General features: G+C 40.6%; 1 long non-coding RNA gene across 1 annotated transcript; it reads right to left on the reverse strand.

Moving 5' to 3' along the window:
• Positions 1–9,545: 9,545 nt before the first annotated feature.
• Positions 9,546–11,958, reverse strand: LOC120743003. Its single transcript, XR_005698015.1, has 3 exons — positions 11,735–11,958; positions 11,244–11,449; positions 9,546–10,078 (listed from the first exon to the last, which is right to left on the reverse strand). It is a non-coding gene; the product is annotated as an uncharacterized LOC120743003 (long non-coding RNA).
• Between the last annotated feature and the right edge of the window lie 3,914 nt (positions 11,959–15,872).

Below are 15,872 nucleotides of genomic sequence, written 5' to 3' on the forward strand. Positions count from 1 at the left end.
CTATTAAAATGCTATGTACATGGTTACAGCTGATGTAGTTCAGCCTTCATTTATAATTTCGCTATTGCTGACATATAGAATGTTCTCAATTTTTGTTCAGTAATTTATTCAGTTATGTTATGTGTTTAGACGTGGGTTATACAGAACGTTTAATGTAACGTTACTTGCACCCACAATTTTATTCTCCACACATGACTACAACAAAGTACAAGTTAGCATACCTTTTTCACTGTTGAGGCTGAAAGCTGGACTAGCGATAGCCCCTGGACTTTCAGGCTGTTCTTCCGCTGTTTCAATGGAGCTATTGATCAGCTCTATTGGCTGACAGATGGGTTTGTCGCCCAAAACACAGTCAAGCTCATCATGAAACGGCAGGTGACTCGACCACGTCCGCTTTGTTTGTTTATATCTTTAGCTTCTTTAAAACTTGGCTCTGAGGCTCTTCACTTTCCTCTGACACTGTAGCCACGTTCACCTGTGTTCAACCATTTCTTTGGCAATGCACTCAAACACAGCCCGGTTACAATACGACGCTTCAAGTTTAGCTTGAATAGAATTGTCTCCCCATATGCTAATCCAGACCCTCCCAAAGTGTGGGGCCCGCCCCCTGGGGGGGGGGGGGCGCAGATCCATTGCAGGGCGCGGTATGAAAAGGGGGGGAAAAAAACAAAACGCTTGGACACTGCTAGCACGGGGGCCACAGAAACGCAAAGCAGGAGATGAAGCATCGCTGAATATGTTTCCAAACCAACTTCATTCTAAGCCAAAGACTAGAAAATATGCTGAAGAAAATCTTTGGTTTCACCTGCACAAGTGCCGAGGTAGGTCTCCCTGCAGGATTGGTTTTTGCTGGGCTCTTCAAATCCCGGACAAACAGGATCCCACAGCTGTTTGTTTTTCAACCCATTTTGCACAGAGAGGCGTTTTTTGAAAAATGTATTGACAGCATTGTTGAACATTATTACACAGGAAAAAAACAACACGTAAAATAATCACACCATGACGCTTCTGCCTTTGTAAATGGAGGGACAGTAACTGCGTGTAAAACCTGCAGACAGTCAGATTAACAGTAACAGTATTTTGTCTCTATCTGCCATTCTGCAGTTCATCTCATGTAAACAATAACGTGGCGCACAGCGTGACGTGAAAAAAGGCGCATACCTTTGACGTTGCGTGTTGAACTCTGTATTCCTCGTCCACAGGTAAACGCAAAAAAGGAGTTTTAAAAAATCTCAGTTTTCGGTGATTTGAAACGCCGTTTACGTGTGAACGAAACAGCTGCGTGTTCAAAAATACTCGTGTAGGTGCGGACGCAGCGTAAGAGAGTTTGGAGATTATTTTATTACTACCTGTAATTTATTGCAGATTACTTGTATTTGCTTAATTGTTTACTAAATGTTTGAGGTGTGAAATAAACCGCAATGGAGCAAAATATGGGCGTGTGTGGTTGGAGGATGTGTTTGTGCGCGCGTGCACGCGCCGGAGGGGGGGAACATTTTTCTTGCAAAACAAAGGGGGGCCTAGCAAAAAAAATAGGGAACCACTGTGCTAATCAAGTCCAAAACCTCAGTTTCTGTCCATTGACTCGCTCCGTCTACAGTTTCCACCGCCATGCTTTCTCGCTTGTCTTCTCCAGCGCTGATAATCGGCGTCTGTCTTGTGTCAGTGACGTAAAAGACGGATTTAATGCGACATGACCATTCAAACAGCAGTCGCTTTCTAAAACATCAAAAACATGCTCCATAAAGCACCCCTCCAATAGCCAAACCCATCTGTTCTCTGATTGGATAGTTAAATTTGTGATTGACATGACATTGGCCAATCAGATGAAAGGAAGAAAAATGGGGTCAAAATTCGTACTTGTAGCTTGATACTTGAGTGCAGAGTTTCACATGTATTTTTTGGCTAAGTCCACACACAAATTCTTTTTACACATACAAATCCTGATTTACAAGTACAAAATATTTATGACCACAATTTGAGCCCATAAATATTTCCCAGCGACAGCAGAAGTGAACAGCTGGATGAGAAATCCATTCAGCATTAAAGCCTCTGACATACCCGAGGATTTCACAGTTGTTGAGCAGGAGAGCTTTACAGAACTATCTTGTGATGAGACACTGAAGTCTGCTTTCAGAAATCAGACATTGTTTGAACTTTTGGATGCAGCTGCGCAGCAAATACCCTGCACTTTCAGACAAGGCTGTGCGCGTTCTCCTCCCATTTGCGACCACATATTTTTTTTGAGAAGGGCTTCTCTTCACTCGCCTTCATAAAGACAAAATATAGAAACAGATTTGATGCTGAATCCAACTTGATGCTGAAGCTGACCTCAATCGACCCAGACATCACAGAACGCCATGCACATCCCTCTCATTAGGTATGAAGAACAACAAAATTTTAATGTTTTGATTGTTTCCATGGAGCTGTTGTTATTATATCCCTTTTGCTGTGAATGTTTTCATGCAGTACACTTGTTAACAATCTTGCTAAGTGTTTCAGTGCAGTACATTTGTCACATCCTGAATGTGTAAATGCAGTGCACTTCATATTGTCACTTGATGGGTGTTTCAGTCAAGTACAGTTGCGGCTTTTTATGACAGTTAAAATAAATAACATTCTTATAAGAAATAAAATTGTCTCGTGTAAACTGTATATGTTGTTAAATAGGTCTATACTACTGTATGTTAATGTCGGTCATAATGGTGGTACTTCAAAAGCCATATATTTTCTGAGGTGATACTCATTGTGAAAAGTTTGAGAACCGCTGCCCTAATATAATAGGCTGATGAAGGTTTCCACTTTTTAATAATCCCGCCTTCACCCCAAAAGATTCATCTGCATGGAGCCATTCGGTACATGGAGAGAGGTAGGAAGTCCTCTTCCTTTTTTTGGGTGGAACAGCCAGGCCCCTCCAGTTCTCAACTGCATCTTCATCAGCCAGAGGAATGTTTGTGGCAGCATCAGATCCCACAGACGGGTGAGCATCCATTTTCATTTTGTCTTCTGCACTGCGAGTCGTCATGGAGCCAGAATTGGCATCTGTGACTTACAGTGATTGTTGCCTCATCTTTGATCTTTTGCGGAACAAATCCGCATATTTCCTTCGATGAAGGAAAGATGACGAGCAATAAAGGGATTGACACAAACAGGCAAGTTTTCGTGTTTGAACTCAGCTTCAACAGTGGCTGAACTTGCTGTGATGCTGGTGCTTTGGAAGAGAGGGACCATTATTCCTGTCCAGAGTGGCAAGTAACTTGCGAGTCTTATTATATGAGGAATAATCTCAGGGAGAAAGTGAATATTATCTCTGTCCCCGTTTGCTGCAGCAGGTGACCTGCTCTCCTCACATATTTCTGTTACCCAGTGTCGTAGGTCAGTCTGGATCTCATCAACTGAATCCAATCTCTCACTTTCCTCTGTCTGTTCATCTGGAATGATGATGGAGTCTTGAGGAATTTGGGCTTTCAGGTATTTCTTGCAGCTTTCTGAAGGAAGAGGGGCTCCTTCATCATGTTCTGCCTCACTGAGGGCCACAACAGTGATAGCACGTAGGAGCTATTTTGCATCGTCCAAGTATTGTGACTGAAGAAGTTTTGCTAATGACCTGACAAATAAATCTTTAACACGATGTGTTTTCTTCTTCAGGCAGTCCCACTGGCATATCATCTTGATACAGTGCACAACATCAACCCTGATAAAACAAGGGGGACTTTGGCAGACTGGGTTCCAAGAAGGACATGAAAGCATTCATTAAGGTAGGACTTCAGATCAGGATGAGCAGGGAAATCCTTGACCAGAGCTCCCAGAGTAAAGTCACTCCCAGCTTCCTTTGGCACAGGTGCACCTGCACGAATCCATTCTGTCAACCAGTTTGTGATGGCATTAACATCCTGTTTCTCTGACAGCATTTGCACCACTGGGACACTGAGGCAATTGTTTTCTGTCAGAATGCCTTGATAAAGGAAGATATGGCCATTTGGTGTCAGCGGTTTTCTCACAACTTGCATCAAACACACAGTTGGGGGAGATTTTTTTGACAATGTCTTGTAAACATGCATCTGAGTTTGACTCCAGTAATGACAGAAAACCTGTCCAGCCCAATATCTCTGATGCTACCACTGTGAGGAACACTATATTTTAATAATTGCAGAGATGCAATGGGGTCCAAGTCTATTCTCTCTTGTTTGGCTTTTCGCAGAGTGGCCAAATTTGGAAAGTGGCTTGGCTCAGGATCTCCAACATCCATCAAATCTGCTGCCTCCGCTGACCTCCATACAGCTGGTTCCATTTTGCCCTCACACAACTCTTTAGCGATTTGTTCACACAGGTTTTCAGACATGAACTGTTTGGAGTGGCAAGTGTGCAAGGAGAGATCTGTATTTCTCATGAACACTGGAGTTCAATTGGACTGTTAATTGCCGTCTGTCTGTCACATGACATTTCTAACTGGCCATGACACTCCTTACAGCACAAGAGTAGACCACTTTGGTCCATTATCGAGCAGTCTGGGATGTTGACCTTTGAATGACCTATAAAATAAAGTGTAATATCTCAAAAATCAAAGCAGCACAAACGATAATTTTACCTGCACAAATCTGCACAAACAAAGTACTAACTGCTCCGCCTACTTGCCTTTACTTTTCAAGTGGGTGGGTACCTGTGTCGATTATTGGTATAGGTGTGAATCCAACTTGGTCTTTTTTGTTGTGACCTAAAACCATATCAGAAATAAATAAATGCCACTTCACCTTAAAAGCCTTTTTAATTGTGTATTTTTTTCATAACTGTTTTTTCCCCAGTTAAACAGATATTAGTATGGTGACTTCAAAGAGACTTGACTGCAGAACAATGTGCATCTTCAACAAACTGGTTTGGTGAATCACATTTTTTCTGAATTCTTAGTCAAAATCCTTGCTGTGTTTGGGCTTACATAGGCCTGCTGCAAGGACCTAAACGCAGGACTCGGAACATGGAGGAATGAACTGAAAGAGGCAGCTTTACTGTGCTGAAAAACTCAGATGGCAAAATGCAGGGAACAGAACATATAAACTGGGAAATAGGGAACTAACATGAAAACTTGAGACCTACGAAACTAAAGACTAAAAAAATAACAAATTACACTTTAACCAGGAGCACGGAGGAATTACACACCTGTGTGAGGGTACGATGCAACAACAACTGTCTGTTCTCTAAAAAGAGCTGGAAATCCCATCACTACGCTTTAAGGATCCGGCTCGTGTCGTTCAAAGATCTGGCTCTAAGAGCCATTTCGTTCGCGACCGACACATCACTACTGGGAAGAAATCAGGGAGTGGGAGACACAGCTGGAAGTAATCAGGCAGACGGGGAACAGAAGCTGAACACAAAACACCACTATCAAAATAAAACAGGAAGCACATGACAGGGACAGAGACACGGACTCGACACCGAACAAGGTACCAAACCTAAGAACTAGAACTCAGAAAATACTGAGCTAGGAATACTTGAGAGAGAAACCAAAACTAAAAGACTAGCAATGACACATCATGAAATCTAGGATAAATAACACAAAACAGATAAAGACCTTGAACTTAAATTTGCCAATGAATTGGTATCAGAGCCTCTCACCCTAGCCTAGCAACTAAGTTAAATGATTTCTTCCAAAGTACCATTAATGAAACTGCACAATTGTTTTATAATTCACGTCACTCTCAACAAAATACCGGGGGAATACCGACCCCAAAATGGATGTCTCTTTTCAAGACTCAAAGTTCAATATTCAAAAAAATTACAGAAAATGAAATAGAAAGTATATCTCAAAATTAAAAAGTTCTAAAGCAAGGGATGAGTTTGTTTGTGATACCAGTTTTTTTAAGCATTGTAAATCTTGTATTTTGGTCCCTATCTTTTCAAAGATAGCGGAAAAGTGGGTTGTGAATTCTATCAATGAGCATCTTAATGATTCCAACCCGGTTTGCACCCTATGCAATTCAGATTTCACACTCTTCATTCAACTGAAACGGCTGTCTGCTTTTGTTCAGATGTTGAAGTCTTATTTAGACAAGAGCCGTTATGTTGCGGCTGTTTCTGTTGATTTTAAGCATGCGTTTGAGTTCTTATCTAGACTGTCAACATTTAACTTTAGTAATCACACTGTTAAATGGATACAGTCTTATTTATTAGATAGAAAACAATGCGTGCAAATAAAGAATAGTAAGTCACCCCATCTTCACTGTACGAAAGGTGTACCCCAGGGTTCAATTCTAGGCCCCCTGTTATTTTCACTCTATGTAAATGACTTGCCCAATGTGTGCAAAAATGTGGACGCGATCGTGTATGCTGATGATACGGTAATTTTTCCACAAGCCAAAACTGCTAATTTTGCAGCCCATCAGCTTTCATTGGAATTACGTGATTTACAAAAATGGCTGAATGACTCATGCCTGTGCCTTAATTTTTTAAAAACGTATCATTGTGTTTTAGTAAACCTAAAACAACCGTGGCTGCATAAAAGTTTGATTGGGTGCACAAGAACTAATTAATGTTGAGGAATTTAAGTATTTTTTGAGTGCTACTAGACTTGAAATTATCCTTTAAAAAAACGTTAAAAAGTAGCAAACTGTAAATGTTAATATACGGAACTTTAGACATATTCGCACTTCATTAACAGACACAGCAGCGATTACATTACTCTATGATACTGGCTCATACTCCATACTGTATTACAAGTTGGTCTTATACGAGTCTTGCTTCTATTGGGCCAATTTAAGTATGCTACAAAAGAGCATTGAAAATATTAGACAAGAAACCTTTGTCATACTACCATTGTCAAATTTTAGATAAATACAAGTTTTTAAATTTTATCAATTTCAAATTATTTAAATGTGCCTGTCTGATCTACAAGGTTATACATGGTGGGGCGCCTCCACCAATGAGTGATCTTATTAATCTAAAGTCTAGCAGTGTTGCCGGGTCTCGACTGACTCGAGCCACTGTGAGAGGTGATTATGAATTGGCATTTAGACGGACCACCTTTTCACAGAATGCTCTGTCATATCAGAGAGTGAGCTACTGGAATAGTCTTCCACTGTCAGTGAGGGAAAGGACAAGCCTCCCTATTTTTAGGAGTAATTTAAAAGGGTGGCTGTGATCATGTTTAATTAATCATGGTTATATATTGCACGTGAAATAGAGTTATAGCATTACAAAAAGGGACACAGTTATTAGTGTAATGGGTCAGTGCAATATCAGGACAGGACTTATGTGCAATATAACTGGTGTGTTTCCATTATTGTTTTCTATATTGGCCTATGTTGTCCACTCTTGTTGTCATTGTTTGTTCTAATATAATGTGATCACTGTTTTTGTCCTTGTCTCTATATACATGGTCTGTAAATGATATCTGTATGTTTTTATACAGAGGGTCTGCTGATGGAAATGAGCCAAAAGCTGTTGTTATGGTCTGGGTGAAGCACCTGTGTTCCTGGTGTCTTCACCCCTGGGCGGGGCCCCTTCGTTTCCACCGACTAGCTGCACCTGTGAGCAATGAGGCTGCAGAGATATAAGACCAGCAATCCACCATTGCCAGATTGTCCGTGAATCTGCATTAGTGAAGGTTATTGCAGTAGTTGAATGTTGCCATTGGTTTAGTGGAATTAATTCTTTGCTCACAGTCAATCCTCCAGATGACAGGTTGCCTTTACCTCACTGTGTTTGACCGCTGGATTACTTGCAGCTCCACTAGATATGCTCACCTGCCCAGCACATGGACCGTGCACTAAGATCTCTCTTTGTTTCCCGCAGACAGTCTCCCCCTCTATGTTTCGCCTCCGCCTGTAGAGAATAAGGCTACGTACATGAGTATGTTTGAAAATGGAGATTTTCAGGGTGTTTTGTTTTAACTCCCGTCCACACGTGAAGTTTTGAAAAAAAAAAACTCCGTTCACATGAAAACACTAAAATGAAAGTCTAAACAGAGTTTTGTGCCCTCACAACCTGAAGTGCTTCTGAAAAGTTTTTGTTTTTCTTAAAAGGGAGATAATTTTGGGTTACTTTTCATGTTCCAGTGCTTCAAATGTTAATGACCAAAGAGAGTATTTTGGTTCATCTACACTGACAACCTAGGAATGAACAAAATACATACAGCATACATAAATGTAATTTAAAAAAAAATTTTTTTTTAAAGTGAATTTATTCAAAACCGACATCGGGATTTGGGTTGTGAGAGCGTCTGTGTTGAATGTAGAAGTCACGTAAGAAGTTCACTCTGACGCCTCTTTCTACATAGTGACAGTAACTGTGTGTATATGTAAGCATGTAAAACTGCAGATGGTCAGATTAACAGCAACAGTATTTTGTCTAAAGCCCGCCATTGTAGAAATGTATCTCATTTCAACAATAACATGGCACACAGAATGACGTCAAAAATGATGCACACCTTTTGATGCAAAAACTGAGTTTTCGAAAATCTCCACACTGGCAGGAAAAAAAAGTGTTTTCAGTGACCCCAAAATGCTGTGTACGTGTGGACGAAAGGCCCAAACGCATAGAAAAATCTGCGTTTTGAACGATACCCGTGTACGTGTGTAGCCTGAGACCGTTTACCAATCTGACTTTTTCTGGGATCTGCATCTGGGAATGTAACCAACCTCCTTGTGTCCTTATTTCAGTGACGTCCCTTTCTCTTCCACCCCAATTCCGGGGTTCCTGCTCTGGATGTTACCCAGTGTTGCCCCCCATCTCCATCTCCATGACAGCCACGCCTCCCTCGTGTACTCCCTCACTGACCATTTCATGTGTAATACTGATTGTGTGACCCACGTAGTGCTTCTCCCAAGAGGACAGCATCAATGATATTTGTCTTGAGTGTTTTGTGTTATCCTCGTGTAACATTCAGAGGTCGTAGGAAATCTGAGCTTACCTCTCATTCATAGTTTGTCTCAGGGACATTCATAGTTGTTGGCTGTTTCTGCCTCAGCTTTTTCGTAGCACGACGTGTTGATAATTGATCAGAGATGATAGTTGAGCTATTGGTTGAAGTCTACAATGATCTGAAAGCCTCCAGTCTATATTTAAGTTGTCATCCTGAGTTCACGCCAAATCACGTAATCACACCAAAGCATCGTTTTTATTTGCATTTTTCTCCTGTCTGTTCTGTGACATACTGTAAATAAAGTTTTGAACTCCTTCCTTCACGTCACGTGGGTCTGAGTGGACGTGACAGCCATGATCTGGCATATTTACATTTGTTAAAATGTTCATTAATATCTATCGTCCCCCTTTTAAATTAAATAATTTTATTTTATTTATTTATTTATTTTTTTAAAAAGGGTCACCGACCCAGATCCGTGACAACTGTAGCTCATCTAGCTGTAATGTTCAGATTTGTTATACTGGCGTGCACTTACACTACTACAACCTCGTCTTTCTGTGGGGAAATGGTCAAACAACTGTTTAAGAACTTTTGAGATTGCATGCCTCAGCAGAAGGAAAACTTAAAACTGAATCAGGTACACACAAAGGCAAAGATCTAATTTCAAAACAGAAGTCCTTTTATTGTAAAAGATAATTTAATAACATGTGATTTACACATTTGTTGACATTTGTAAGGAATTGTTCTTACGTGTGTCTTGAGAGTGACTGACTAACTTCAGTCACGGTTGGAATTTGGTATTGGACTGGTAATCATCAATATTGGCTTGTCCTGTACATTTAAAAAAAACAAAAAAAACAAAACCTAAATGCAGCTTCATGTTGGTATTTATGGTTTAAATACAAATCAAACTGCCGGGAATGGACTTCAGCCCCCTACCTGCAGGTAAAAGTTACAGGCGCCTGTGGTATCAGTTATAACGGCACAACAATGCATGCAACAGCTAGGAGCTGCAAAGATGGCGTAAAGCTGCAATGCCCCCAGCTCAACACAGGCACTAACATAACCCAGTATATGACACACAGGACGCCCAGGGGTTTTTTTCGTGGCTGTCTTAGGAACCCTTATCCGTACTTGTCCTTTGTCCTCTTCCGAATTGTCTTCCTGTGTGGGTAATGTGGTTCTGGCACCACCAGCACCTTCATCCTGAGGGAGGCTCCCCATCTGGTACAAATATGAATATAAATATGTTTGTAAGTAAAATTGATCTATATAGCACTTTTTAAAAACAGGAAGTTATTTCAAAGTGCTTCACATGGGAATAAAAGCATATCAATCGAAACCATAAAACACTATAAAGAGGGTATAACAGCATATCCAATAAAACGGTTTACTACTCATGGATATTACCTAAATGCCTGTCTCAACAGATGTGTTTTGAGCTGTTTTTTTTTTTTTTTTTAAAGTAGCTGCAGGGGAGGTAAACTGTTCCACAATATTGGAAGGTTTGAAAAGAGCGATCCCCCTTCGTTTTCAAACGGCTCTGTGGAATGGTTAGAAGACCACTATCAGTGGATCTAAGGAGCCGGTTTGGAGAAGCTCAGTGATATAAGTGGGGCCTCACCTTGTAGGGACATGAATGTAAAAGTGAGGATTTTAAACTGATATCTGTACTCAACCAGAAGCCAGTGCAAGGATTTTAACACAGGGTGATATGGGAGAATTTATGACTGTGGGATAAAAGCCTTGCTGCGGCATTTTGGACCGTTTGGAGGCGATTTAGGGAAGCCTTAGACAGACAAGAAAAGAGTGCGTTACTGTAATCTAAACGAGAGGAGATGAAGGCATGGACAAGCATCTCCAGTTCACCGTTGGATACAATAGTCCTGAGTTTGGCAATGTTTCTTAGATGAAAAAAGCAGGAGCGGGTCACAGACTTGATATGAGCATCAAACGACAGTGATTGATCAAAAATTATCCCAAGATTCCACTGATTTGATCTTGGAAAAATCCTAGAAAGTCATTGCAGTGCTTATCTGAAAAGACAGGTGTGCACGGAGTTGTGGGGGAGACTATGTTATTTACTGTGTCGAAGAGAACCTTAGGATTTCTTTTTCCTACTGCGAGTAGTTCAGAGAAATAAGTGGCTCTCGCATCTTTCACCATGTTTTTGAAGGTAGATAATAGTGGAGCTTATGAACCTCAAGTTTTGTGGCTTTCCACAGGCGCTTAGTTTTACGGCAAATTCACCTAAAGCTGTGAATAGCTTCTGTGAACCAGGGCAGGGATTTAGTAGTGCTGCCGTTTGTTCATGTTGGACTAAAAGATTATATATGAAAGGAGTGCAACCAATCAAAACTCTCACTTTTGGGATTCGGGGCACACATACCTTGTTATTCAGACACTGGGAGAGCCATCTTTCTAGAAGCTCCTCTGGTCCTGATGACTCCTGCTCTTCCTGGTCAGATCCTTGATTGTCTTTGTCCTGCATAGATTCTCTGTCCTCTCTCCTTTTCACTTTCTTTGCTGCATATGTTGAAAATGCATTCGTTGTCAGTGCTCAGCTCTGGAGGGTGTCCTCTGCAGGGTCCTTAGCTGTGCAAAGCAATATTGCTAATTATTAATAAATGTAAGTGTACAGATAAATGTATAACATAAACAGGTCTGACTTTAGCTTGTTTAAATAACCTTGGGTAAACCCTTTTGGCTGTGATGGCATCACAGCACATAAATGTTGCCACTGTGTCGTTAAGTTTTACGTCCCAACTGTTGCTTGGCCGGGAAGAATAATTAATGTTTTAAAAAGAAACCAGATGAATAAATTCCATGACACTTCAACCCTACTTCATAGTATGTCTAAAAAATTAAAGGTTTTCTTACATAAGTGCTACTGGAGAAATATAGCATGTTGAATGTGGGTGCAGCATGCTACCCTCTCCCAACTTCTGAGGTGTGTTGCTACCATCAATATCAAAATGAGCTAATGTTCGCTTTAAATATTACATTGTCTCATTTTAGACATTTGATACATTTTCAGTGTTCAAGTGTGATAAAAGATAAGTTGAATACAAGTTTTGTGATGCATGCTCAATCATTAAGCCAAGTTCGTCCCAAAAGGTTGATTCTGTTCATCTGGACGCAGCGTTTCGTGACGTTCCTCCCACTGAAAACAATATGTCCAGATGAACAGAATCAACCTTTTGGGATTTACTTACCTTAATGATTGAGCATGCATCCTGTGAGCACCATAGTATGTCTTGAAATAGTCAGGGGACACCCTGCCCTAAAAATGTTTGTCCGCTGTCCTTAACCTTGAGCTTCTGAAAATAATGGACTACATTTAATGGCTACAATGTGGTGATTCTGTTAAATCCCTTGAATTAAAGCTGAAAGTCTACACTTTTAATCACATATTGATTGATTAATTTTAAAATCCATTGTGGTGGTGTAGGTGTACAGAGACAGAAATACAATAAAATTACAAAGAACGTGTCCATCAGCTTAGGGAACCAACTGTACCTCATTTTATTGATTCTGTCTTATTCTATTTTAAATTTATATTTTAAAACACATAAGGGTACTTAGACCTAAACTTCCCTTACCTTCAGAGGGAGCGGCAGTTTCATTGCTGTAGGCATCCATAGTAGCACTTCATTTGCTGGTTACACATTTTGATTAAGTTTTAATATTCGCAACAAACACATTTTATCCACTGAAACCAAAATAGTCATAACTTACCACAATCTCCAGTGTCTTGGACCTGCTCTGCGTTTGTGGACTCGGCGACTGCATGCACAGGCTCACATGTACCACATGCCGACGTTGCGAGTTCTGTACCATCATCGGATTCAGTCCCACTCTCACATGATAAAATACAGAAGAAAGTTAATACTGGAAATAACACTTTTATCACGGTACATAGCAGAGTGTACATGGGCCACCACTCTGCTAAGTTGCAAAGTGATGAAAGAAAAGACTTGAAGAACCTTAAAACACGGACAATTCTCTTAATTGTCCGTGTTTTAAGGTTTTAATTCTGTTGATTAAGGATAATGTTCAACTCCTGCCTAGCCCTAATATTTGCTCCTTTCAATACAAACCTTGAATTTCAATCTCATCCAGTGATTTTCCCTGGATCATGGAAAGTCTTTTCTCCATTGATAAAAGAAGTTTGGAAATCTTGGCCAGCTGTGCTGTGTTGCTTGGATTATCGTTATGAAATTTAATGTACTTCTAAGATGGAAGGGGGTTTTTTTTGTCTTGTTTTACTCTTTTGCTTCGAGCACTATGTAAATGGAAAGATCTTTATTCTGTATTCATTCAGAGACTTGAATGCTAATCAAATAAATAAATGAAAAAGAAAAAGCTGTGGCTTCGTTCTCCAAGTAACAAAAGGCATTTGCTGCAGATTTTTGAAAGTAGTGAGGGAGAATCTGAACATCTTCTGTGAAGGGCAATGTTTATACTTTGTCTCACTCGATGTGTTCAAGGCACAGAGAGACAATTTGAGGCTTACAACTTCTTGAACGTGTCAATGGACTTGATTAGGGCTTAATCCTCTGCCATGAGGGCTCGACAATGGATAATGTCAGAGATTTTGTGTAGTGTATGTCCCAGTTTTTGTGCGAGGCTTGTGAATGACAGCGTCTCTTCAACGAAACCTGAAGCTTTCTTTACCGCTTGCACAACTCTCTGGAAGTTAGCAGGCGTAATGGCTTTCTCCATGTTATGCACTAAGAATTCTGCACGCAGACACAACAAATATCCCACTTCACTAAGCTTCTGTCGAATACATTCTTACTTTGTGGGGTCTTTTCCGTGTCATCTTTTGGTTTGTTAATACATCTGCGGACATGTCTCCAAAGGTCCTTCCGAACATACATCCCTTGACAGTAAAAGCAATAAACAAACTTCCCTCTACTGCTTTAGTCTTGGGTCTTCTGTTCACTGTCATTGGTCCCATTCCACCATGCAAAACTGCAGCATTATGCTTAAAATTTCCCTTATTTCTCGATTTCTGTAACAGGATTTTATGCTCCAGGGAGGGAAAATACATGCACAACATCAGGAGCCATTTTGTGTGTTTTCAGGTTTGTGTTAGTTTAGCTTTTGAAATTTTAGTTTGTGGTTTGAGTGGAAAAATGATTGCCATTTTTGTGGCAAAGTCAGTTTTTCAGATTTAGTCTTGTAAAGCTCTGTTTTATCTTCTGGCTTTTCCTCGGTCAAGTTGTAGATGGAATTTGTTGAATCTGATTGTTCATTTGCTGTGGGGATGTCATCTTGGCATAGCAGATCTTTTGATGTGTTTGGCATAACTAGGATGCTTGTGTCTGATGATGTCACTACAGAGATTAATACAGACCACACGGTTTTTACTACCCTATGGATTGCCAAGAAAATGGTCCTCATGAACTTTAAAAATAAAAATAATCTAAATTCTAACCAATATGGAGACCATCTGACAGATCATATTTATCTTGATACAGCCTCTGCCACCACATTAGATCAATCCCTCTGGGCTCCTTTGATCAGCTCCATCACCTAGTGGGGGTGGGGAGTCATAGTTTTGTCCCGCCTTCGCTATTGTGGTTGTTTTGGGGGCAGGTACCAGCTTGGGGTGTCTGGGGATTCCCTAGGGATGTTTTTCCTGGAGGGCTCAATCCAGGGGCTGTGGTCATGACCTGGTTGGGGCTTCGGGGACTGGTGCATCAACAGAACTGGGGGCCTCTTCAATTGGCAGGGAGGTTACATCGTTGCAGGAGGTCTCTGCTCTCCAGGAGTTCACTCTGTAGGTGGGGCAGAGATACTGGGTGTCTATAGTCTTATGTAGTCTGGGATACGATTAAATGATGGGGTGTGTGTAGTTTCCTCTGCGGTGGGGTCGGATGGGCTGCCCCAGGCCCATATCAATCTTACATATCAAACCATGTCAATGTGACATTGAAAAAGAGGCAAATCATCTGTAAACAGTTGTTTAAATATGGCTCTATTAAAAGCTTCAGTCTGGAGAGAGAGTTGAGACAGCAATATTAGGCAAAAAACAGAATTTTTACGCTCTCTAACATCTTACCTAGCATTTGTGTGTAATGATTTTCTCCAATTTTGTCAATAAGAAATGGCAGGATTTTTAAGAAAACCAGCATCTGCCCAGCTGACTGTTTTAATTTATTGTCATTGATGACAGCGTACTGACAGATATGGGACAAAGCTTATCCCTCACATCCACAGGAGAATAAGGAAAACACAGAATTGCACTGTTGAATGAATCTAAGTTCATTTGCCCTGAAAGCACAAGATTCTTTAAAACACATTTGACTTCATATGAGGCAACACCTTCAAGAAAAACATGCATGGTGTCTTGTGGGGTTTGATTACATCAACGTGAGGAGATTCTGTTAACTTGCTTCTCCTGTTTATACCATACGTTATATTAAAATTGTCTTTCAAAAAGTCAGTATTTGCCCTTTCAATGTCATTACATTTCTTGTAATGACTGGCCATGGTCCTTTTAACAAACAAATCGTCATTAAATTGTTCCTGCATGTCTTCAGAGTGGCATTCGCAGTGCCTGCATTTACTGTAGACAAAACCCACTCCTTCCTTGAATCCAGCCACTTCATGCTGAGCTAGAGAGTCTCCACACACAGATATGAGTGCCCAGTGAATTGTCCTCTCACCACTTGCAGTGACAACTCGGACACCATCACACAGCTCAATTAAATCACCATTAATCCTCTCAAACATCTCATCCATAGCACAACAAGGAAGATCTTTTGATTTTACCATGGCAAGCAGAAGCAGGAAGTCTTGATCTGTACTTAGGACTGATGTTACCTAAGGTGTAATAAATCACTAACAACTAGTTCCATTTTATCTGTATATAAAATCAACCGCAATGCTGTGCGGACTTAAAAATGTCTCCATCAATGAAATGATGAAAAAAAAAAAAAGCCATCCTTGCATGGGCCTCTCGTCAATCACTGCAAGCATTCTTGGCTGTGATAGCAGCTGCTCTAAA

Source organism: Simochromis diagramma, unplaced genomic scaffold (assembly GCF_900408965.1).
Source record: "Simochromis diagramma unplaced genomic scaffold, fSimDia1.1 OVJJ01000005.1, whole genome shotgun sequence".
Lineage (NCBI taxonomy): Eukaryota > Metazoa > Chordata > Actinopteri > Cichliformes > Cichlidae > Simochromis > Simochromis diagramma.